The 26,278-nt window shown below is 37.0% G+C and overlaps 1 long non-coding RNA gene across 1 annotated transcript; it reads left to right on the forward strand.

Moving 5' to 3' along the window:
- Positions 1-9,914: 9,914 nt before the first annotated feature.
- Positions 9,915-26,077, forward strand: LOC129372172 (uncharacterized). Its single transcript, XR_008607225.1, has 3 exons — positions 9,915-10,018; positions 11,285-11,383; positions 26,015-26,077. It is a non-coding gene; the product is annotated as an uncharacterized LOC129372172 (long non-coding RNA).
- Positions 26,078-26,278: the final 201 nt, after the last annotated feature.

The following is a 26,278-nucleotide window of genomic DNA, read 5'->3' on the forward strand; positions in this document are numbered from 1 at the left end:
AATCTGCTAGGAAATTTTAGACGTGCACTAAACAAACACAGATTTTTGTGTCGACTTTTCCCAACTGCTGCAGACTGATGTAGACTTTTTCCAACTGGGAATTGAGGGCAAAAATAGAGCAAAGAAGTTGTTCTGAGTCCTCAGCTTTTGGTTCAAGATGAGTTTTTTCTGTTTAAAATAATGTCTTATTCAGACAAACTTTAACCTTGCCCCTTCATCAGTTTGTACTAATTGAATAAACAGAAAGTATTGTGCCACTGTGCTCTTACCTCAAGTAAAACTTTCTCACTCTTTAAAAATACAAATGAAGTCTGCATGTTTTAACAACTTTCACACCAGGAAACTCTAGGAGAAAGACTGTGTGCAGTGGTTGCCAAAGCAAGAGTTTACGTTTTATTGTTAATGACTTTTATTTTTAGTGTCCTGCTTGTTCTTTCTGTATCTCTGTGTCTTCACCATATTTGGGGCTCGTTGGTGTGATGAGTCACTGCTTCTCTCTTTTTGAGGTGCTGTTGTTTCCGTTGAAAGAGATTAGAGCCTGGGAACACTGTGCTGCAAACACTTGCGGTGCTTTGGCACTTATTGCCATAGAATATGTGACTATCTGAGATTGCATATGGTATGGTGCATGCTGCATTAACAGACTGCACCTGTGGATGGCTATAATGGGGGTGCTATGTCAAAATGATGTAAAGGAGCTGAGAAGGAGGATTGTGTATTTTTATGCTAAGTGGGAATTAGGCACCTGTTTATTTGCTGCAGGGCCACAAACACCAACACATTTCAGAACTACTTGTTCAGGAGAAGCTTATGTACCATCATTAGTGTCTGTGCTTTTATGTTCCTGCCTCTGAAGACCCTTCATTTTGAAGTGACAGGATTCTTTTTTAAGCAGAAAACTCTGTTGATCTTCATCTTTATAATAGTTTTTTTTATGGAGGCAAAGCTGTTTCACCAACTGCTTCGTAGGCAGGCAGGTAACCACACTGAAAAAGAATAAATGTGTCGAGGGTCAGTGTGTTTCAAAATGGAGGCTGGGTAGAAGAGCCAGTGAGTGATGCAAACGGTTTCAATGTATTTTGTATGCTGGCCTTTGTCTCTTGGATGTAGAATTGATTGTTTGGAACTACATGTGCAAACATTACATGAAGTTATAATGTCATAATGTTAACTTCGGTTCCGGAGTGGGACCACATTTTAGCCTCTAATTATACTGCTGCCCACTTATTCCCAAAATACTCAGCATTTACTGTCAGTCACATTCTTTTGACTTCGAACAACACAATCGTAATCAATTCAGGGACAGAGGCTTTTTCATCAGTGGCATGTTCTCTTTTCCACCCAGGCTGCAGGGATCTTGAATTAATTCAACCAGGGGATGTTCAGGAGTTTTCTTAACTGAAAACTCTATTGCTGCATTATTGCTGCGTGCACATCCTTGTGCAGATTTTTGGCACTCTTTTATACCCAGTCACTATATGTAGATCCATCATCCCACATCATTCTCATTCCTCCTCTTCTCACAGGTCTGCAGTCTTTGATCATCTACCTCGTTGACAGGCATGGTTGCTGGATTCTGCATCAAAATGGCGAAATTATTTGGAGTAATTTTAGCAAACTCAGCTGCTAAATCTCTAGCTGTGGATTGTTGCACCCCTGTTGCTTCTGTGCCAGGAGCTTCTGGTTATATTTTTGACAAGGGAATAACACTATAACATAACATGAAGCTCAAAAAAGTCATTTTTGTATCATACTCCTTCTTTAACAATTGAGTCTAAAAGATTATTTACATCTATCAAAAGCAAATCAATCATTTCCCAAGTGTGAAATGACATTATACCAAGGCAGCAAGAGGGCGACCCCACAAAGCATAAAACTCAGGTGTAAGAATCCAGGCATCAACAAATTCATATTCAAGTTTATTCTTTTGTAATGTATTTGTATTATACAGGGAGTTAGCGCCATGTTCATTACAGTAATCTATGAAAAAGCACAAAAACCAGGCTGGAAAATATTTACATAAGTTGTTTGAAACGTTGCACACTCCTGCATATGAAGATATATTTATTGATGTATTGAATTCACTTGTTTGCAGCTGAACGCTGTTGGGTCATGACCCCATCAAACACAGATATGCCACATATACTTATTGAATCTGTTTCTACAATGGTTGAATGCAAAAATGCAGACAAGAGAGATTTTTTATTGCCTTTTTGTGCTGAAGGTACTTAGGCTGTTAATTAGGAATAATGACTATCAAACACCGGGAGCTTCCAGCTTGCAACATGAACAAGGACAAATATTATCTTAAGCCATTCCTTGATACGTGTTCTAACTTCTGTGGAGCCAAAAAAAAAAAAAAAAGCATTCACCTTTCATACTAAGATAATAGTTAAAGGGTAGATGACTATGGCAAAAATGTTCTGTGAAAAAAGATCAAAGACTTGTAATGTAAACTCTCCATTGGTATTGGTGATTCTTGAGGAGTCAGAGGTTGTGACAATAATGAGAGTCTTTGTGTTTCCCTCTGTGTGCCTTTCTCTTTTTCACTCTCCCCTTTCCACTCAGTTTCCCTTTTGTCCCCTCCTCAATATTTCTTCTGGCCAGGTTAATGGGTCTTTAACCTTGTGTCAATGAGCTAGGGGCTTTTGGTATGATCGCCCACTCCACAACTATTCCCTTCCCAATTAGGCGAAGGCACTGGCCTGAAGACAGCTTCTGCGTGCATAGTGATCCTCCAAACATAGCCTGAGGTGCCCACATTGAGGCCCATTATTGTGGTTAATGACAAAGATAATGGAATACAGATACATGCACACACACACACACACGTACATGCACACACATACACATAAATATAAAAACATAATGCATTCACAGATCACACTGGGGAGTTTTGTATCTGATATCTAATACAATAAGATGATTTTTAGCATAATCAGATTTGAAGCAATTAACTTGATCAACAGATTCCCTGGTTTGATACTGACCACTTACACTATGTGTGGCTGATGTCTTTGAGATTGTATGAAGCCCATTACTAGTCCAGTATCATTTTAAAACCATTTGCTAGTTTGTCTGCCACTAGTAATGTAGGTTGGCTCCAATTAACTTCAACCCAGTTTGTATTATGCTTCATGGCCAATAGTCCTGAGGACTGAACTGGATCAGAACCAAATCATCAATGATGTTTTCAAGACAGCAGAGGATTTACAGGTTTCCACCTCTGTCCAGAAGCATGTTCTATGTCAGAGAATGTTGTGATGATGGTCTTCTTCTGTTAAAGGGGCAGTGTTATGCATGTTATACATCGTTCCATTTTAAAACAACTAAGTAACTGTCATTTGTTGTAAAAATGCTGTACATATCAAGAATGACTCAAAAGAAACTTGACTTTGCAATTTAGCGCCTTGTAATTGGGCCTCTGTCTTTTTAAGATACTCCTGCTCCCTTTAGCATCACAACATTTCTCCATTAAGCCTTTAACAATATTTTTACCAGTGTTGCACTTTGAAGTAGCTTGTGTAACTAACTCAGTAGATGCACAGTTCCACCAGGTGTTTGCTAATTACTGCTGGTGCTTGTCTGAAGAAGCTGAGTGGAATAGGCAGCACTCAGAAGGGCCAGCCGTAGCCACTTTGGCACCTTAGGCGAGATTTTGTGTCTATATTTCTTATTCTGTGAATGTAGTGTTATTGTCATATTTCTTATTTTCTCATCCTTTGACTTAATGTTGACAAATTATCCAGGTTATCCATCCTCTGAAGTTGTGGTGATGCAAAAGGTTTAATATTGTTAATTCAAATGAACAATATCAGCATGATTTGTGAGTAGCTCGGGATCCTTTTCATCTGTGTGTTGCCCTTCATCTCTATTTTTTTTAAGATCATTGTAAATAATTTTTCAGCATGCAGAAAAGTTGCTTTTCTAATTTACCCAAACCAAATCCAAAAGACTTTTCTGCTACAATCTAAAATTATGCGTCATGGGGGTTTGTACATTTGTTCATCCATGCATCTTACAATGTGCAAAGCTGTCTCCAACACCACTTAATCCAACTTAAAGCTTTCCCTCTGGTGAAGAGGCTGCAGTTTGTGTGTTTGCCAGAGTTGGAGGAGGCGAGTTAGCAGGTGGAAAGGGAGGCGATGATGGGGGTTCGAGGGGGGAGGGGGTGGTTGCTGGGGAAGATAAAAGGGCATTATCTGCCCTGCTCATTCACTGTCTCTCCAGCGGGGGGTTTGCTGCTTGCCTGCTCACTGCTCTGTGGGTCGCCTTCACAGTCAGAGAGAAACTGATGGATGTCACGCAAACACACACCAACTCACACATGCTCACTGTCACCGTCACTTCCCTTCATGTCCACACACGACATGCACTTTCCCCTAATTGCGTGTTTGCAGGGACATTCAACCTACACACGCACACGCAGTCACTCACTCACAAACACTCTGCCTGTCTTTCTTTGTCTTTCACACACACGGGAACATTCACACTTCTGTCCAAACACTGGAAGGGCCTCTTGGGTACCAATACTTGCAGAGAAGGACAGCTTCTTTTCACACTGTAAAGTGTAAATTTCAAAGGCAAAACAGGAGCCACTGGGGGGAGAAACGTAATGAGGCAAGATGAATGAATAGACCAGAGTGAAATGAAACAGAACAACTATTACTAAAGGCAACAAGAAAAGAGATGTAAAAACAGCAAAGTAGTTGAGAGTGAGGATGTGAAGGCAGAATATGGGAGAAAGATTATGGCAGAGAAATCATTTCGTCAGGGGGATACATTTTTCTTACAAGAGCAATCAAAAAGATCAACTCTTGTCTAAGAGCTTTCTCAAAGGCAGCCCAATGCTGTTATTTGCCCCATGTTCCCTTAAAACAGCACTGATTAAGATTTCTGCAAGCAGCAGGCTTTTTACTTGATAATAAAAGCATCAAGCCACAATGAAAAAAAAAACAGGTCAAATTGTCATAATTTGTGTATTTACATTCTCAAAGTATTCATTCTGTGAAATTGATGTGGTTTAAAGCTTATTGCTTTTGTTTATGGAGAGACTTAATGTTTAATTCTTGGAATAGTTTCTCTTTATTTCTGCAAAGGAGACGGCGAAAGAAAAGAACACCGAACAAGAAGCAAGATGGACAATAATTTTTCTAACCTTCAGACTGTCTTTTGAGGAACAGTAAAGTGAATTTCTATTGACAAGTTGAACATAATAAGGCTAAGATTGCCCATATTTATGGTGCGACTGCAGCTTTAGTCAGAATTGTGCAGTGGTGGTCTGTACTTGTTCAGCGTGACAAATGCACTTACCATCAATTTAGCACTCCCACAAAGACGACCTACAACAAACATCAAGCAGTATCTGATATTTTTTGGGGAAATTGCAGTCACAACATAAGAAGTCTGTTGTGACAGACTTCTTATTCTTCTTTTCTTTAGCTTGACATGAAGACCTTATTGCAGTTTCCTTTCATTCTCTTTTCCCACTTCACAGCATCCCACTCTTAATAATTTACTGTCCATGTAGAGATCGCCTGATATGTTTGTCAGATTGGTCTGTTGCAGTTGTGCAGGTTGTGTATCTCCCATAGGTGATAGTGACACAGTCTTCCATACAAAGAGTTATCAACAGCGACTGATCAAAAAACAACATAATTATGAAGAGAGGCTTTGAGATATCTAGTTTGAAGGATGTTCAGGCTGTTTAATACAGTTTGGTTCTGTTAAACAAAATGAATTCCAAAGTACTTCTAATAAATTGTTTTTATGAAGACAAAGACAAGTCTCTGTTTAAGCCTCCTTTTCTAGCTATTTATAGGTGTTTTGCATATAGTTGATTTTTATTCTTCTAGTTTTACTGTGATTTTTTATCCCAACATCCACTCACATTTCTTTCAGTCTGAAGTAAATGCAGATGAAGTAATTCAGCTAAAGCTGCTGATTCAGGTTGAACTTTTCTAACTGAAGAATGAAAAAAAAACTAGGATATCCTCCTCTTCCTCATTTTTCTAATAGTTTCACAGATTGTCAGTACCAATCTCTCTTCCTACCTTCTTGACAAGAATGAAAATGAAATTTGGTACGTTTAAAAGATGCAGATATCTTTACCAGTTGTTTTTATGTTTTTCTGTCTGCTGGCGGGAGCATGTTTTGACCCGCGTACGAGAGCACCCAACTCAGCAGCGTGTTGGGCTCTCTGCCTTTGCCGCTTTTGAAAGTTTGCAGTGAGGAAGCGCAAATGTGGCTCGGCGGCACAACGTCACACACAGTTCAAGGTGTCTATTGCAAAATGAGCTTGAAAGAGCGCTATGAATAGACAATTCATCGTAGGGACAGAAATAGCTCACGACTGAACCTTGTGGTGCTTAGTTTGACTACCAACATCAACAATATTAACTGTGAAACACCTTCAATTACTACATGCTGTGTGTGGGGGCCAGAGGTCTCGATGGCGGGGCGGGGTACCCCCCTGGGATAATTGTAGGGGAAATGCTGATATGTGGCATATCTAGCTTTTTTTTTTAATGTATTTGTTAATAACTCTGCAAGTAATGTTTATCCTTTCAGATTGTCAGAACAAAACATTCCTGCTTTGTTTGTTTGCACAGGTAAGTTTTAATGTCTTTAATTTTACTTTAATTAGTAATGATAAATACTACAGCTAAGAAAATAGGTACAATTAATAAAAAATAACAGAATTTTGTTAGTCAATAAATTGACTCAGTTTTATAATTATGACATAATGACTTTACTGCTTCAATGGTAATAAAAATAAAAGCATTTACATTTATATGTGGGTATTATTTTGTTGGATAATAGTTTTATTTGTTCAACTATAAATCACTTGCCTGTTTCAAATAAGAAAAGTTAAACAAAAGTCACCAAAATGGTTTCAGCTGCAATGCTTCTCTGCCAGCCCCAAAGCAGAAATCAAATAATTACAACAACAACAACAAAAAAAAAACAGAGACAGCAGCCATTCAGAGCAAGCATATGGATGTGTCTGTTAATGGCGAGCAGAGCATAACTCTGAAGCCTTTGAAAATGTCTTAGCAACACCTGGAAACTGATAAACTCCAATTGCTTCTAATTGCAGCACTTTCATAATGATGTGAGGGATGTGTAAACTGTGTGCAGTTAGTCTCATGGCTTTTCTGCTGCCTGTATGCTTAAAAAAATGCAATGATTGTAAAAACAATATATTTTATGATAAATAACATTTTGATATAAGTTTAAGATGTGCCATTTTTAAAATTTGTCAAATGTAACCTCAAACACAAAGGAATACATCACAGATTATACAAAGTCGTTTTTTTATTTAATAGGATTCCCGCTTTGGGGAAAGCATCTTGCTTGGTTACTGTACCATGAAAGAAAATTCATGCAACCAGTAAAGATGTAGCCCATAGTTTTCACTTCATATGTCATCAGTAAGACCTTGGACATACTAATCCTTACTTACATCAGACTCTTGTTCAGTCCATTCCAAAATTTACTACATGATCTACACTTTATTAATGCAAGATTCATACAGATTTAATGTTATATAATCACAGCTTACACTTTAAGAAGCATCAAGTTTTTCCTTAATGTTTTGAATTCTACAGTGTGTAAATTACAAAAAAAGGCAAGCTGAAGTGACAGACCTTCTGCCTCATTATGTCAATGATTTTCACAATACTGTTGGAAATCAACTTACAAAAGCGACATTGTGTTGCTTAACTTGTCAAGCAAACACTTTAGCTTGATCATTTTTAGCTTTCATTGCACAAAACAGCCCTGAAGTTGCAATGACTAACGTTTAGTGTAAAGTTTACTTTCTCCGTGGACACTGCCCAAGGGCACAGAACCCAGATGTTTGATTTCATCTATGAAGATGCTGATGAAGATTCAGTCGCCAAGATATGTGGAATGCTTCAGGAGGGTTCATGCGACAGTGAGCATGGCCTTGTCTTCTGAATAATTTTTCATTTCAGTGAACTGTGAATACAGAGTTGAACTGTCAGTCCAACACAGTCAAACAACTTTTAAGTATTGGAAAAAAATAATGAAAAAAACAAGAACTTTTATTAGGATGACTAGGTCCTTCATCCTAATAAACATGCAACATATGCGACATAAAGGATTGAAGTTTTTCACAGTTGTTTGAGCCTGAAAAGGCTGCTATAAAACCCCCAAAATGAAGCACATTATTGCATGAAAGGGTTGAACAAACTTAAACTGACAGCTTGCAAAAACAGAAGCCCCACAAATGCAAAAACAGCTGACTGTCTCTGTCTTCTATCTAAATAGATGGATTTCACTTGCCTGGACTTTAGTCACCAACAGACTGTACTAATGGCTTTTTAAGATACAGTTAACAAGTCTTTTGTTTAAATGGGCCATGTTTAAATACCACCTAAAACAAAATAAGAATTTAAAATTGGTGTTAATGAAAATGCACCAGGAGCCAAAGAACCTCTAGATTAAACCAAGTAATTAACCCACAATGAGAACAATTCAGCTAAGTACTCCTGGAACCTAAAGCCTGTAAGGCAACTACCCAAATATTTCACCCATAATGTAACAAGCTTTTAGGGTTTACAGCTTGAAATAATCTGCTACAGAATGATTGCTTGCATCATAGACAAAAACATTCATATTATCTTTTTGAATGTCAAAATACATTTTTGTCTGATGTTGTTATGTGACGGATGTGATTAGATATACTTGGGACACACAGCTTTACTGATGTGTTACTACATCAGAAGTAACCTTAAATGGTTGATGTAGTTTATGACATACCACTCACAGTAGCCGACAGCTTTACAGCCTCTGTCCTGTCTGTAGCATTGTTATAAGTCATGACTATGATAGATTAACGAGTTGAGCTTATGTGGAGACTTCATATTTTCCTACAACTCTTGATAACTTAAGTGATATTATTCCTGTATGCTTGGTATAAATTGCTTTTTATGCTTTGAATGCACAGTTCATTTTGTAGTCAGTGGACAAGAACCTTCTTCAAAGCTCATATGGATATGGCTCATTGTGCTGAGTGGTGTCTTATGTTGGATTACATTTATAGCTGCTAACTTTTCTTTCCCCCCAAGAAGCTGCACATAAGAGGTGTCTCGCCACATTTCTTTGACAATGTAGATTTATATAATACTTCATTTTTTTAACTTTCTGATTAATTTTTTATAACTTCATGTCTTTGTGTCTCTTCTATTGCTTTGTGAAGCGTATGTATTTAGAAATACTGTTAGCATCTTTAAGGAAGACAAATTGCTACCATAACAGAAATGTTTTGCAAAATATATGTGGTATGAGTACTAGGCTTTGTCTTTAATTTTTTTTAATAAGTGAACATTGGGTCTACTGTACATCGTTCAGTAACATTTATGGCTATTTTAAATGTTCTGCAGTAACTTATCAAGTTTGAACAATGTGTCTACATTTGTTTTCACACAGCTACTAAATATTTCTTTAGTAGCTGTGTGAAAACTTGGCCATTGTTTGACTTCTGTGTGACATATTAAAGCTCCACTGATAAGACGATAAGGAGTTTGTCTTCAGTATTGTCTCTGATTTTTAATCAGCACTAATCACTCCTCAATAGCAGACATCTAGTTGGAACTATCAACTCTGATGATTAGACATTAATATGCATAACGCTATACCCTACACATGTTTGTCTCTATACTAGTGGAAATTTCCCACAAGAAAATAGACTGTCACAAATATAATCAGAACACATCAAGGAAGCTTTTGTTTTGTCGTGAAAATTAACCCACTTAGACACCCAATTTTATTTAAAATTAAAAAAAAAAAAAAAAAAAAAAAGGTGTTGTTGCCCCCTAGTGCCCGCGATAAGTTACGCAACGACATTACTAACTTCCTGCCATGCTATGCTCAGTGCGCACTGCGCATCCACACTTACAATGTAGCCTAGACAATGTCATGAAAAAGGACAAATCCTTCGGCGATAGAAGAAAAGAAGATGCAATTTTGGGGATACAAAAACAAGCCAAAGGTATGTCTTCTAGTCACGTGGTAATATCATGTTTATCATAACATTTTGTGTAGCTGCTAATAGAACATTAGCTTGCTAATTAGCTGTTGTTAAACAGCAAAATATTACTGCTCGAATGTATATATTTGTCTAAAACCGATCTTTAACTTGAAATTAGTTGATTATTGTGGTCGCCCCTGTATATTTTGGCCCTTTTGGCTTCAGAAAAGCATTTTTTTCCTGATGTGTAACATAATTAAAACTTCCCAATTTTTTACTTTTGCCAGTTTACATCAGGCTAGGTAACGTCTTGCTAAATGTCAGGAGGGAATGTTTGTGCAGAAGTATATGTGCTTCGCAAAACTGAGAAGTAAAAGTCAGAGAGAGAAATCATATTGGAGTTTTGTAATTGAAGATTGTTTTTAAATCTTTAACAAATACAAACCTTGTCAATATGTTAGTATTTTAGGGTGGTGTAGTGAGGATTTATGTTCTTTAGGTTCAGTTGTCTTTCAGATGTCATGTTTCATTTCTTGTTTTCTTGGTAATTGGTTCTCCAGCTCAGTCTCCTTTCAATTAATGTAGCTCATGTTTTTAACCTGTGTCTCTTGGTCAGTTATTCCCCTCGCCTCACCTGTTTCCCATAGTATTTGAGCTCGAGTCATGTCTTTGTCTGGTGCGGGTTTTTGTATGTCTGTAACTTGGTGAATGCCTACAACCTGTCAAGTTTCAGTATTAAAATAAATATATGAAATGCCACGCTGCTGTTTGCTTTTTGGCTCGTTTTTATTTCGTTCATCATGAATCATGACACACCGCTAGAATTTCTTAAATACAAGACACAAATTGTATTCTTTGAGTCACACTTTAAAACAATCTTATGTGCAATTTTGTCCCAGAAGATCCAAAATAAATGGTGCCAAACAAATCCACATACCTGTATTGGAAAAAAGTGAGTATTTCTGTATCACAAATAATAAACTACTGTGAAACCGTCAGAACTTCTTCAACACGGACATAACTCACTCTACAAATGACAAAATACTGCTCTAATATTTGTGCTCCACTCAGGCCAGTACATTTGGAGAAAAAGTAATTCAAACTCCTTAGCAAGTAAACAAGTCAGTGATTGGAACTACACGAAACTGCTGATGCAAATACAAATCCTGCTTTACAAGCCGCACCATCTTTTTACATGCACTTTAGTTCTGCCCCATTTGTCACGCTGAAAGTGGAGCAAAACATTTTGTGCCATTGGTCATTATGTTTCTTTAATCTCTTCCTCAGAAGCCTCCATGCCAATGCACCCTGCACACCATGGATCATCATCTGCTACACCCAACTGAGTGGCCATCTTCCCTGTCAGCGTTAGACAGGACTGAGCAGGTAATCACAGGGACACTGCTTTAGAGTTAGTGTTTTTCTTCACCAAACGGTCTGACAGGTGAAGTTTTAACTATCGCCATGCATACACACAGTTAGTCAAGCGGAAAAGTCAGGCCAAGTTGGATGATTTATTAAAGAATTACAGATGTAGTCTATTACTTTTGATGCAAATTATGTTCCCAAAGGTCCTCAAAACTGGCAACCGATGGACAATGCAATTGAGTTGCCATAGGGGCACTGCTAGAGCATCATGAAAATTGTGACAATCATTGTAGTATTACGGTAAAATGTAAAGAATTTGTTTTGCAACTTTCCAAGGGTAACACTATTGATGAGTCTGCAGTGGGCCTCCGGGAGGCAGAAAAGAATCATTGGAGTAACATTCTCACACACTTAATGAGTATTATTCAATCACTGACAGAAGGAACCTGACACTTTGGGGATCTGTTACATCAGGCTAACAATGGGAACTTTTCAAAAGAGGAACTGATAGCTGAGAGATCAAGTGAGACGCATTGATAGTGGATCACAGCATATCACATATTTTGGGAAAACAATACAAATTGAGCTGATAGGCTATATAAGTGATAAAGTACTGGAGATGGTGGTGTCAGAATTAAAATATTCCACATATTTTGCAACAAATAAAATGTGAGTCATCAAGTACAGATGTCTGTTTTAAATCTTCGCGAATGTTATGACAATGGTGCAAACATGACTGGTGCAAATAAAGGCGTATGAACAATGCTTTCAAAGAGAAAAATGTCGTTTGAAGGAGCCTGTAGCTGCGATCGAATGGTTTCAGATGTTGCAAATGTGTTCTTGGATGCCACTTACCTTTTTTGGAAAATTGAAAAAAGGTAAACTGTTCTTTAATTCCACTCAAAGGTGGGCCATCTTGAAGAAAACATATTAACATCACACTCAAGTCTTCAAGATGAACACCACGGGACAGTTTAGTGAGTGTTTTGGGATTTCATCCTACAATAACTGCTGTCCCTTTAAGACTGCCAGAAATGATCAGAAACACTTGTAACCACAAGTGGAAGAAACCCAGGAAAATCAGCAAGAAGGCTGCAGTGACATGTGGGTTCATCATCTCATGCAACCTTGTGGTTCATTTTTTAATGACAAGGCATTAAATACTTTAAATGTCACATTGATGTTTTATGCATAATGCTAGCAGGCAGTTTAGGTTAAATACTTTAATTCAAATATGCTTATATTTAATGTACTGAATCTACCATGTATTTGTGATTCTCTGTGTCTGTATTTCAGTTTCATACCATTCACATTATAAAGACTCAAGTTCGACTGGGTGTCATGATTTATTGTGTGGAGGTGTTTAGCTTGCTTGATAGCTAAATTAAGTTTCTGCAAGGCCAGTATATTGAGAGAAGGCATATTAGAAGTCAGGTAAATAACTCCACAGTAAAAGTTGAGACCCACTTACTTTCTGAAAGAAATCTGGTCATTGATATTTACTGTGTGTGGTTTGGTGTGACATTCTCCCCTAGATTAACACAAGCAACTATTTCAGTCAGCCATCATGCAGCTTTATGTTGCAGTGGCTCTAATTCCGGAAAGCAAAGAAAATGTAATCAGTTCCGGGCAGCTAGTTTTAAAGATTCTCAGACCTCAGCAAAACGTGAACAAATGAACATTAAAGCACTGCCGAATCACAACAGGCTGCGAACCACAAAAAGGCACTTTGCCTATGAGATGCCTCATGAGCCAGAATCAGATGTAATGTGGAAACTGGAAATTTACTTTTTTAATAGACTTACAATCCAGTTTTTAGAGGTTTACTTTCAATCCCCGGTGGAGGTCAGAAACATTTTTGGAGTGCGTTTGAACTGTGGCCTGCTTCATGCACAGACGAAGAACCAATTTAAGCGTCTTCAAGACAAACTTATTTTTTGGAGCACAGTCTGTTGGAATTGACTGGCTACTGTTGTTAAAAAAAAAATACTTCATTTCAGAAAAGAACTTGTCACATGTACCTTAATGTATGAAGGGGTAGCTACTATATGCTGACTTAAAGGGGGTGAATATTTATGCAATCATTAATTTATATCTCCTAAATTAATGCAACTGTCATTTTGTAAAGATCACTTTGACATTTGAGGGTTTTTCTTTTTTTTTCTTTTACCTCTTGATTTTCCATTAAATCTTGTGGGAATTAACAAATAAAACTTATATTCAACATGATATACTATTTATATACGTACCATCAGCATAAAATGCTTCTGTACATTTAAGATGTTCTATTTTCTCTTCTGCTGCCACCAATTTTTGTTCTGTTCCCCTGAGTTGACCCTGCAGAAAATGAAGATTCTTCTTCTTGGCCTTGACCTGGCGCTCCTTCTTCACAAGATCCTCGAGTGTCAGTTTAACCCTTGTGCATGTGAAGCTGAAGCGACACAGTCAATGCTGCCTTGTGGGTCACGTGAACCCCGCCGATGTTGCGAAGATTATCTACTGTTGTGTTACTAATACTAACTTTGGTAGATTTGTTATCACACGCCCACCCACACAGGCAATTGTGTTTTTATGAGGAGACTGAAATTCTTACCCATTCTTCCTTGCAAAACAGCTCGAGCTCAGTGAGGTTGGGCGGCGAGCGCTTGTGAACAGCAGTTTTCGGCTCTTTCCACAGATTCTCAATAGGCTTTAGGTCTAGACTTTGACTTGGCCATTCTAACACCTGGATACGTTCGACATTGATATGCTTTATCCTAAATAAAAGAAATATGAGAAAAATACATTAATTATTTACGAAATAACACTTTTTAATCATGTTGATCTGTTTTTTTTCAACTCTGTAACAGCCTCTAACACAACACAAACATGCCTTCCCTGGCATAAGACAATGGGGTCTGATGGACCCCATTGTCTTAAAAGCCTCTCTAAATCTTTTACAAATGTCCTCTCTGGACAGGGCAACAGGGGATGAATATTTATACAATCATTATATCTCCTAAACTAATGTAATTGTTTTGTCAAAAGTAATTGACAAATTTACTTTTGACAAAAAGTTAATTTTTGTCAAAAACTATTGTAAAATCAAATAGGAGAACAACAAACCATCCAAGAGCAAGGAATACTTTGTGTACACACTAAAAGCACCACATAATATTCAATTAAATCACCTTTTAATTAACCTATAAGAAATAAATAAAAGTTACAATCAACATCGTATACTATTTATATACCTACCATCACCATAAAGTGCTGCTGTAAATGTAAGACTTTCAGTTTTGTCTTGTGCTGGCACCCACTTTTTTTATTTCTGCTCAGTTGATCCTGTAGAAAATGAGTCTTCTTTTCCAGTGCATTCATCTGGCGCTCCTTCTTGGCAACAGCCTCAAGTGCGACTTTGAAAGAGTCGCAGCATTTTTAAAAAATGTTCTCTCTGGAGGCTGCACTGTCAGTGCAAAGGTAGTGTAAATAATAAAAAAAAAGTCACTGTTAAACATATTTTACCATTAACACATTCTAAACTGATAACCATCATAAATTAAAAAATCGTATAAAACGGCTAGAGACTATTCCATCTCTCGAAATGCTTTGTCGTGCATACTGATAATCTGTATGTGAACAAATTAATAGTTTAAAACAGACAAAACATCTAAAGATATCTCAAAGTTTGACACAGAAAATAAATGCACCTGTTATGAATAAAGTGAAATAAACTACACTTCATATGATGTATGGAATATATTAGCTATTTAAAGGTTGTGGTCATGCATTAATATCACAAGCGTTAGAAAAATTGAATACAAGCAGGTCTTGACAACAAATGAACTGAACACACCCTTAATTAGTTTTAGATTTCAAATAAATAATAAAAATAAACAACTTAATACTTTACTGAGACCTTAATGACATGCTTAGCCAAAATCCCCTTGTGCACTAATTCCTTGGTTTATTAATTGTTCCTAATGCCTTATAAAAATCTATTACTATTTTAGATTTAAAAATATTTTTCAATCCAAAAAATAATTAACCCAATTCAACCTATAAAACCTACTTAATAGTAAATACACAACCTCATACACAAGCTTCCAAGCACAATACTTTTTAGAATTAGCTACCAATTTACTAATCAACAACAACACAACATGCTGATTATACATTCACAAGCAAGCTGTGCAGCCTGCTTCACTGCCTCCAATTCACGGTCACTGAACTTTGGAAATTGTCGGTGAGAAGTCTGACATTTTATAGAAAGCACAAAAATATAAAAACAATGAAAAATTGTAAAGAGAAAGCCAAACAATAAAAACTTTCATTTATTATTTGATTAATGCCATAGGATACGAACCCAAGACAGTGACATCACTGAAGCCACGCCCACTCTGAGAAAATACTGAAGCTTGTTGGCTTGTTGGTCATGATTCTCTCTGTATGTGAAATAAGACTGAAACTGCATCCAAAAACTGTTGATAATCAAACATGAGATGTTTGAAACCTTACAGGAAGATCTCGCCCATCCTTCGCCACAAAAAAGGAAGTGACAGTAAATTGTTTCTGGAAGGTCGGGTTTTAGCCAAACTTGTTCCTGGATTTGCATTGAACTTTACCTGAGGCTTTTCTGAACATTTTCCAAATGCGCCGCCTGGTGGACGGGTGTGAGAACTGTGTGAGAGCATTGATGCCAATGAGTGAATGGCCGCCAATGCTGCTTGTTTTTCAAATTACAAATTTTATTCTAAAAATTTTACCTTTTACTAGTAGTGTTAATTCACTAGAAAACATACTAGCGATAAAATAAAATGTTTCTTTTTACCAAGAATTATCTGAATTATCTGAAATCAATACAGTAATTCACTTGCTTCTTAAATCCTTCCGATTGTTTTTGTGATTATGATAGATTATCAGACTGTTTTATTTACTTTAAAGCAGTTTCACATGTCTTATTATTGCTATACCCACTGAGCTTGTATAACTTTCATCTGATCCCAAATATCTAATGCTTAAACAAAGTGCATGCTGTAATTTTAAATTGATTCCTCAGGAAATAGCCTCCAGTTTACCTTAGTACACCCAGCTGGTCCTACTGAAAACTTTATGTGGGTCAGGCAGGACTTAGTGAGTCACCTCATGACTGTGATTGCCAGAGGGTAAAGGTTAACTGATCACATCCTCATTCCACTCATCCAACACCTGGAAATATCAGGGCCAAGGGAAGCAGGCTTTGATCAGAAGAAGGAAAACCTTATTTTTGAAGAAAAGTCTGGAACTCTGTGGTTCCTATGTACCTATGAATTTTAAAGTTTATAATTTAAATTAAGATTGATTAGTTGTCCTGTTAAAGTAAAAGGCTATGTTAACATTTACCACGTTTTGACCTTTAATATTCTACATAAAATCAGTCACAAGAATGTTATTTAATCCTGAGTTTAAATATGATCCCATCTTTCTTCTGCAAAATTTTTTAAAATAATAAAACCTAAGTACAGTTTTTATTTTATTTACAGCTAAAAAACAAACTGAAGTTAAGTTTCTATTTGGTGGGAATCAAGTTTAGATTATTTTTAATGATGGAATAATAACGATTGAACGACATCAGAAAGCATACAAGAAGGTATTCTCTAGATTTTGCAGGCATTATCATGTGGATTGTTTAAAAAAAAAGAATTAATATCTGTGACACATTGCTGCCTTACAAAAACAAAACATAAAGCAAATTAATGCACAAAACAAGACCAATAGGGCACAGCGAACTCAAGTCGCAAACACACCCCCAGTAGATGAAGGCAACAAATAATCCGCTGAAATAAAAATAATTAAAAAATCTTGTTTCCACGCTCCACTGAAACCAATATGTATCTGTAATCAGTAGCAGAAGAAAGTCAAGTCAACCTAATTACAGGCCGTGTAATGAACCACCTGCTGTGAGACTATGTTGCCGAATGAAGTGGGCCAGAAATGCTGTGTGCTCATATTGTGTACTCACAGTCTCTTTGACACACACACACAAACATTCACACACAAATCATGTTTTCTACCAATTACACTCTTGCTCAGAAAGAATTGTAAGACCTCCACAGAAAAGCGAACTCCTGCTGATGTGCATGGAGATCATACTGAACACAAATTTTCCATAAATAATATCTAAGGTGACAAATGAGGGGAGAACAGTCATCAGTGTTTCTGGTGTAATCAAAGTTAAAAGTTTTTGTTGCTGCAAAATCACATGCTTGAAAGAATTCACACATAAATCAAACATAGGAGTGGAAATTAGCAACCACCCCTGGCCAAATACAAGTACATTTATAAATTGTAGGCAAATTTGATCAGTTTATAAGCCAGTGTTTAATTTATACCATTGGGGATAAACACTGCAACTGAGCTGTGGCTAGAATTCTGCAGCTGCCATTTTGTGAAGAAGTGAGAGTAGTGATATAATGTACATTTCTTGAGTAAAGTGAAAATGTAAACCCAAAGTTAAATAACTGTTTTTATTAGAAAAAAAAGTTACATGACTGGCTGTATCAATGAGAGTGAATTGTCAAAACTCTTTCACAAATGTTTGCAGCAGGCAAATGGCTTTTTGGTTATTTTGACATACTGTACTTTTAAATTTTTGTCTTTGTGTGCCCAACGTGTTGTTAAAGTAATTGTCTAAGATGTCAGAATATTTGTTCTTAACCTGAGAGTGTTTTCAACATCTAAATGTAATTTTTAGACATTTATTAGAAATCTTGATACAGACTTCTGTTAGTGTAGATTAACACAAAATGTGGAATGAATGGCTGTCACCTGAATAGCTACATTAAATCACGCATTTCAGAATTTTTATATTTTTTTGTCTCCATAATTAATCTAAAATCTTAATTACCATTAGTTAAACTAATGTTCAGTGGATAAATAGAAGGGAACAATACAGTGTGTTTTAAACTGAAGTAGAAAGACATAAAATGTAGACAAACGTCAACAAAGGGGGTAACTGACCAGAGTTTTTGGCAGCAGGTTTTTAAAGTATTATTATATGTATTGACGCGTGTAGGATATGTTGTTTATTTTACAGTGCAGTATGTTTTTAAAGAGTAAAGATGAAGAAGAAAACCTGAAGACTTTTGGTTAGTGGCTGGAGGAAGAAAAATGTATTTCTACTCCTGATCGTGGCACGAAGATTAATCTACAGAACAGTGACATCATTCATGTTTACAGACTATATACTCATTTTGGCAGGTTTCACACAGATGCACACACACAGACAAGCTATAGCTAACCATCTAACCTTTTATCTCTAGATGATGAATGTTGGCTATGAAGGATTCTGCCTTAGACAATGTTGCCAATTTTCCCCTTTGATGGTTCTGAAATTCTAACAGAGATTTTTTCTGAACTTTCAATTAATCATCCTGGACAGTGTCCACTCAACCAGCAGAGCTGAACACAAAGGCCAGACCGGTTTCCAGACATGCACAAACATACTGACATGAAACGTTCACTGCACCTCCCCTCTAACACACACTTGCATGAACACAACTGCACAGTGTAACGTTACTAGAAGTAAAGACGCTGCGATTTGGCTGGCTAATTTTCCCTGCAAGACCTTAGCTCGAGAGACTGACTCTGTGAGGGTGAGTGACTGAGAAGAATTATTTCCAAGGCCTACTTCAAAGAGCAGAGTTGGGCTCCGATAGACAGAGAGGCAAATTGTGTCAGGTAGGTTTCACCAGAGTAATGAAACGTGGAGTCCTTTACCATTTGAATTCGGTAAAAGAGAAGTCTTGCTGATGTTTTGTGTGCATAAAACACATTTTGTTGATTTGAACACCAGTCTAACATCCAGTGACAGGCTTGAGGTAACGAGAGAAAGCAGCAGTGATGATAACCCTGGCAGTGGTCAGCTCGACATTTGATCTGAAAAACACTTTGTTTATTGTTTCATGCTGGAGAACTGGCCTCATGTGCTTATTTTGCAAAAAAAAAAAAAGGGAATTGTACTTGGTGCTACTTTTACATAACCTAGGAGACCCTCTGGAAGTACTTCACAATACCGGCTTCACTAGCCGGTATTGGCGTTAATAGGTACTCAGTCATGATCTATCTCTCCAATCAGTAACAACCAGAGATAGTCATCCTTTTTTTTCAAAAATTTTATTTATGCTGTAACATGAGGTACAATGTGAAGGCAATGCAATAGTTATATAATTAACAGTGTACTGACATTGTCATTCTTGATAAACAGTAGAAGACACCTGCACAGATCAATGTGACCATTGTTTGAAGAGGGCTTCTCTGTCCAATTCTGTGGCGACAGCTTTAACTGCAGTTTGATGATGCTTCATCAACTCTTGACATGAATTCCTTAACACAGCAAATATTAGATGATAGTGAAAACTGTTTGCATGCTGTGTATTCTTTGATTGCTGCCCTCCTCAGTCATACTGTCCAGCACGTTATAATTGTGTTTGGTTACATTAACGGCTTCCTGCCTTAAGCAATATGCAAACATAGACTAAACATTGTGCTGATGTCCTAGTATTAGACACTGTAGGGACTCTTTGTCCACAACCATCCTCGGGGTTCTGTGTTTGCCCTTGCCTTCAGCTGCATCAGTTCCACCAGCTGAGCTTCAGAGAAATTGGAGTCCTATAGAGATGTGCAAATTCGCGTGTGTATGTGTGTGTGTGGTTTTGTGGAAAAAGGCAGAGGCTGAGGAAACAGTCAAGTAAACAATGAGCTTTTCAAGGCTCTTTTAAACCCCTTGTGAGAAGTGTTGACCTGACTGTAGCTAAAGCGCTGTCAAAGCTTCTCTATACTTTGTAGATAGAGACTGGCCATGTGGTTTTGTGGCAAAAACAAGAAATAACTCTTCCAAGACATTATGCTGATTTGTTGCTAAATATAGAATAAAGTGAATAACACTGACTATCTCTTCATCATGACACCTGTTTGTGAGTGGGCATATTATGTTTGCTTAAGCTATTTATATGCTTTCTTATTGAAATACTTTTTTTTTTTTACTCTAGAGCTGCAAGCCGTGGCACAATTCAGACCAATCTTACTCTGTAGCATTTGAACTTATGTTGCTTCTTTAACAATGCAGAAATTGCAGCTGACATGATCCTCATCTTTGCAGAGTATTCAACAGCCCACCAGCTGCTGGAAGCACAAGGAATTTGCATGTTGACAGCATTATCACATTATAAATCATGATCAAGATTGAGATTGATCAGTACTGGGAATATCAATGTTATAATGCATCTTGACATATCATTTAGCCCTAAGTTGAATGATGAATGAAAAATGCGTGATTTACTATAGAGATATACCACATATGATACACACCATTTGTGTCTATTAAAGTAAAGCAGCGATCAGTTTAGTGATGGTGCTCCTGCTCCTGACGCAGTATCCGTCCAGATTGCCTACATCACTGTCATCTGCACACACGGTACACTTGAATTTATTTGGAGATAAGCACAAGTCTATTTGAACGTACACATAGGTGCGCCACACAAACAGCACGTCCAGCCAAATAACATGCAATGACAGCTTGGTAAAATTGCTCCTATAAATCATTTGTCAGACTACTCTAAATTCTGTCTCCTATCCATACGTGCATTCACATCTGTCTCCAAAGCCACACACACACACACACAAACACACACACACTCTCTCTTCCACATGCACACACATTTATTCTTGGATAGAGCTTCCTGGGATATTGGGCTTACAGCTTTGACAAATTCTTCCTCATAAAAACCTATACCATACTCATTGCCTTCCTGTTGCATTGTGGGACTGATTTCCTGCTGAGCTGCAAATATGTTTTCTTTGTTGCCTGGTGGTCAACAAAGACTACCAGGATGTGAAAAAATGTTGGATTGCAATGTTTGATTTTTACTATTATTCTTAAAATGAAATAAACACAATGCCACTGCAATATCAGAGAGTATTTTATATTGTTTTAGTTTTTTGAGTAAAATCAATCCAAAGTTTTAGAGACTTCAGAATTGTCCCCAGGACAAATCTGACAAACATGTCACAATGTTTGATAAAATGTCTAGTTTTAATTAAAACCTGTCTGTGCTTACAAAGCCCCCAGGACCATGTCTGACCAATCATCTGCTAAACACCTGGAGCATCTCTTATATTCCTGCTTAAGAATTTTCTGTGGATGAACTGAAACTGTGACGATCTCACAGATATATATATGAACAAAGTGGTGGCTGTTAAATGTCATGAATGTGTTGTCAAAGGCAGCATAAGCATGTGTAAAAGTAAATGCACACAGTATTGAGTTAAAGTGATTAAAGTTTGCATATAATTTTCCAATGTTTTCTTTACTGTTGTGTTCATGATAGTTCAAGATACAGGCTAATAAATAGGGGTGTAATGCTAGACATATTCGTTCTTTAAAAAGCTCTTTCCAACATTGCTGTCATCACAGTTCTCTTCCACTGTGCCGCTTACAAACGTTCATAGGAACATTGAAATGAGAAATTGTTTGTATGATAAACTCGGCAGGCCCGCAGTTCCAACAGGTGGTCGCTTGACTTCCTTCCTCAGTTCGTTAGCAGCATGTCTTTCTCCCTCTTCTCTCTGTCCCCTTTTTGTCAAATTACTATCAAAAAAGGCATCTACTACCACAAATTTTAATTGAAAAAAAAATGATTACTTTTAAAATTGGTGGAAAGTCCTTACTGTTTGTTTGTGTTTAATACTTTTGCAATTTTGAAATGTATTTTTGACACTTGATATTTGTTTATTAATACTTATCACAGTAGAGTTACTGATATTACTGCTAATTTATTATCAGTACTGATATGGTGATGGCTGGACAATATTTTAATACCCTTATACATTAAATGATATTTAGTACATGCGTAAACTTCCATTTTCATCAAGGTTTCTAGAATAGTTTATTTATAGTATATTCTTTCAATGTGGTAAGTGAACCAAAATACCACCATTGCTCAGCCCTCCCAATAATTTTAAAACTATTTTCAACTCATACACTTAATCAATGGAAAAACTGAGAGAAAAAAAAATATACTGTGTGCTCGTACGTCCTTATGCTGTTTCTTCTTTCGCTCAGTTTTTCTATCATAAACATATTCCCATTTAAAACTGTAGGAAATCGAGAGATGTCATATGTCTTTCTGGTGACATTTGTCACTGACAAAAGCAGAGCGATCAGGCCTGGATGCTTTTGGCTGGGGGCCTTGCCATCCATCATTGAGACCGGGTGGTAAATGGCTTATGTAATTCTGTTTCAGATGAATGACCATGGAAGGGAGTGTCACCACTAACGTTATTGTGATCTATACAGTCGCAAAGAAAGAGTGGGAAGGAAGCGTGAGAGAGAAATCATTTTATACCTAGAACTGAGCAGTTTGCAATGCTGAAAGTGAAAAGGCAAAATACGGAATTACCTCAAATTATATTGGATGTCTTAAGAGCAACTACAATAAATTCAGTATTATTCGAAATGAATTATGAAATAAAGCCACAACATTTAAACCACTACAAGTAGAAAGTCTTTTCTTGAAAACTTTGCTTATCTTGAAAATGTTCACATATTTGGTGCCGCCACGGGTTTTCATTAATCCCTGTAACAAGCTAAGCTCTGGAATCCTGGACCAATTCTCCTCCGACATGGAAGCCTTCAGCTTGGCTGTATTTCTTGAAATGATGCTATGGCTGAAAGGTTTTGCTAAATATTTTTGAAGAGTGTCATGAACTAAATGATTTTTAATCCACATAGTACTATAAAGCTAATCCCTCTCGTCAGGTGAGTTTTTCCCTTGGGGTAAAAAGTTAAGATGGTAAAGTATAATGTTAAACTGGTCTGGCTTAATTAGATGAGAGGCTGAACAGCAAGATAGAAGTAGAAAAGAGAAGTCAAAAATTATGTTGACCTTTCCTTTCCTTTAGGTCTAAGTGGTGCTATCAAGAAAATGGCGCCATTTACAGCTCGTGAATGTCGCAAAAAAGACTTCAAAGAATGACTGGCACAAATGCTTTGCTAATTATCCTGTGTGCCTAATAATTACTGCCATTTCTCAAACCTATAATATTCCTATTGGGTCTGTGTAGCTGTGATTGACTGTTCTCTTTTTTTGAGTTTCTGTTCTACATTTTTCTAATCTAACTTCAAGACAGTGAGGGACAATACAAAGGAAAGCTGCAAAAGCATTCTGAAACACAGCAATATTGATAGACCAACTGCACACCAAGCAATCAATACTGACTTCTTTCTTTTCTATAATAACGTGTGACTGCTATCAGTACATTAAATATTAACATTTTGATATGTTTCACATATATGATGAGAGTTGGTACATGTAACACTCATGGGGGTCTCCCTGAAGACTGATTTTAAGGGCAAATATGCTTTGTGTGTGGGTGGTCAAAAGACAAAGCAAAAAGTTTATTAAGCCACTGTTGTTCCATTTATTTTATGAGACTCATCATCATCAATCTCAAACTAGCATGACATTGCCACTGTAGAAGGAATTTTTCAAATATTACTGAAATTGCGAATCTGCCTTAGATCTATGAAAACTGTGTGATTCATCTTTGTTGAAGTTTGTCCTGCAACTCCTGACTGTAGATGTTATCAAATCTGCTGAACTCTTTCTCCTGACATCAGACATCAATTAAACGATGAACAGTGTTCTCAAAGGGCTGTAAGACTTGTTTATGTTCAAGGCAAAGTTATGGCAAAGTTGCTGAACTCGACTAATAATAAGATTAAAAGGTCTCACACAGTAAAGTTATGCTTGACAAATCTCCCTACAAAGCTTCACTCAAAAATATTTGAGCAAAGTGACTTCTTTCTGTTTCATTTTTTATGTATTTTACTGTTAATTGTTTTACTTTTTTTCTACAGACAGTAAAACTTAGATCAGTCACTTTGTGTATTCTGCATGTGTTCATAAATTCCAGGATTTTAAAGTTTGTTCTTGAAGCAGTTATTAAGCAACCTGTTGCATGAATTGACCTACATAATTTGCAAACACATACACTTCAGGCTACTTTATTAGGTATACCTTGCTAAGACCTTCAGAAATCCCTCACTTCTACGTGGCGTAGATTCAAGAAATTCTCACAGGTATTTCTAAGAAAATTTTGGCCCATATTGACAGGATGGGCTCATGCAGTTGCTGCAGATTTGTTGGCTTCACATCACTGATGCAATTCTCCCCCGCCACCACAGCATCTCTTGGACGGGGATCAGGGGTCTCCTTTATCAAACATTGCGCAGGATCCATACTAAAAGTGTATGTACGCCCAAAAACTGAAAATGACTTACGGCAAAAAATTTAAAAATCCAGATTTATAAAGCCATGTGCACGCAGATTTGAAAGCAATTTTCCTTTCATAAAGCACAACTGCACCTCGACGTTTGCATACAAAATTCATCTGCTGTTCTGATCTCTAAACACCCACATTTGAATTAAATGGTTAATTCAAAGCACTTAATGTTTGTTAATGGATATTTAAAAGGACCAGCTTAGCAATGTTAGTTCATGGTCAATGGCAACCAGGGAGAAAAGATTACAAAAACACAATTTCATGTGGCAGAAATCAATGTGAGGTGGAGAGTTGGGACAAAAAGCTGAATTTTTGATAGCCATAGTAAACTAAATACCTTCACCAGCACTTTTGGAGGCCATATCAATGTGCACCTCCTCTGCGCTCTAGTGGTCTGGAAAGGAGGTTATAAGCCTGCACCTGCGGGGGTTAACAACTATCCCCTGCAGGTTACAGTGGAACCGTGCATCAATACATCAGGCCCAAAAAGTTTATATTTCCTTGTCGATTCTACTATATTTGCAAGGTCTTCCAGTTGTGCCAATGAATCTATCGCAGAGTTATTGTGGTGACAATATTTACATGTTTACATCAGTCAGTCTGATTGCCTCACTCCTTGTCACAGTGTATGTGTTAATCTCTGGTACACATAATCCAGGTGATCATACATAAAATGGGATGGTGAAAGAATGTTGATGATGTCATGCTGGCTTTGATTGAAGATTTAAGTAAAATGTTTTAATTCGAAAGGTCATTATGTTTTGTTATGCCTCAACCCCCAGAAAATAAATATCTTTGCTATTTTGAATACATATTATAAAGTCGATTTATGAGTAAAGTTTCATCATGGAGTGAAATTAAATGTCAGACAAATTATGATGCAGTGTGGTTTCAGTTCTCTGACTCACTGTCTGTGATTTAATTTATAGAAATCACAACCTTTACATGGAAAGTGACGTATGACAGTTTCAGACCTCATTTTGTGCTTACGCCACTTGAGTATCTTATTGCCATGTTGAAGAAACCAGTTTATGTTTTATAATTTACACTGTTTGAAGCATTGTTGTATTCTGTTGGAAGTTGCAATCAGGTGATGGGGACATTGTGGTAATTAAAGGGATGTACATGGTGAGCAACAACACAAGCTATGGTATTTGAACAATGCTCAGTTAGTAATAAGGATCTCAGAATTGCAGCACAACCAAACTCTGACCTTACCATCTGAATGTGGCAGATAAAATTGTGACTTATGCCCTGATTTGTGAGGTACCTCCTTTTTATTGTTTCGAATCGATCTCCCCATTGTCCTTTACATCTGACACCAATAAGGCATTTTGTTTCACACAGGTGTCGCTCAGTAGATCGACAGTGTCTGAAGTTTTCTAACAAGTCTGACGGGACCAACAGCCATGATATCTTCAAAGTTATTTAAAACTTCTCTTTTCCTTATTCTCGCTTCTACCTTCAACAAGTTGTCATTGCCATGAAGCATAGATGTTTAAATACATTTAATGTCTGTGTTGTGATTGGATGAGTCACTAATTCTGTGATTGACTCAACAGGTATTTATATAGTTTATGTTTGTGTGGATTTTATTTATATATATATATA

Source organism: Poeciliopsis prolifica, unplaced genomic scaffold (assembly GCF_027474105.1).
Source record: "Poeciliopsis prolifica strain line A6 unplaced genomic scaffold, Auburn_PproV2 SCAFFOLD028, whole genome shotgun sequence".
NCBI lineage: Eukaryota > Metazoa > Chordata > Actinopteri > Cyprinodontiformes > Poeciliidae > Poeciliopsis > Poeciliopsis prolifica.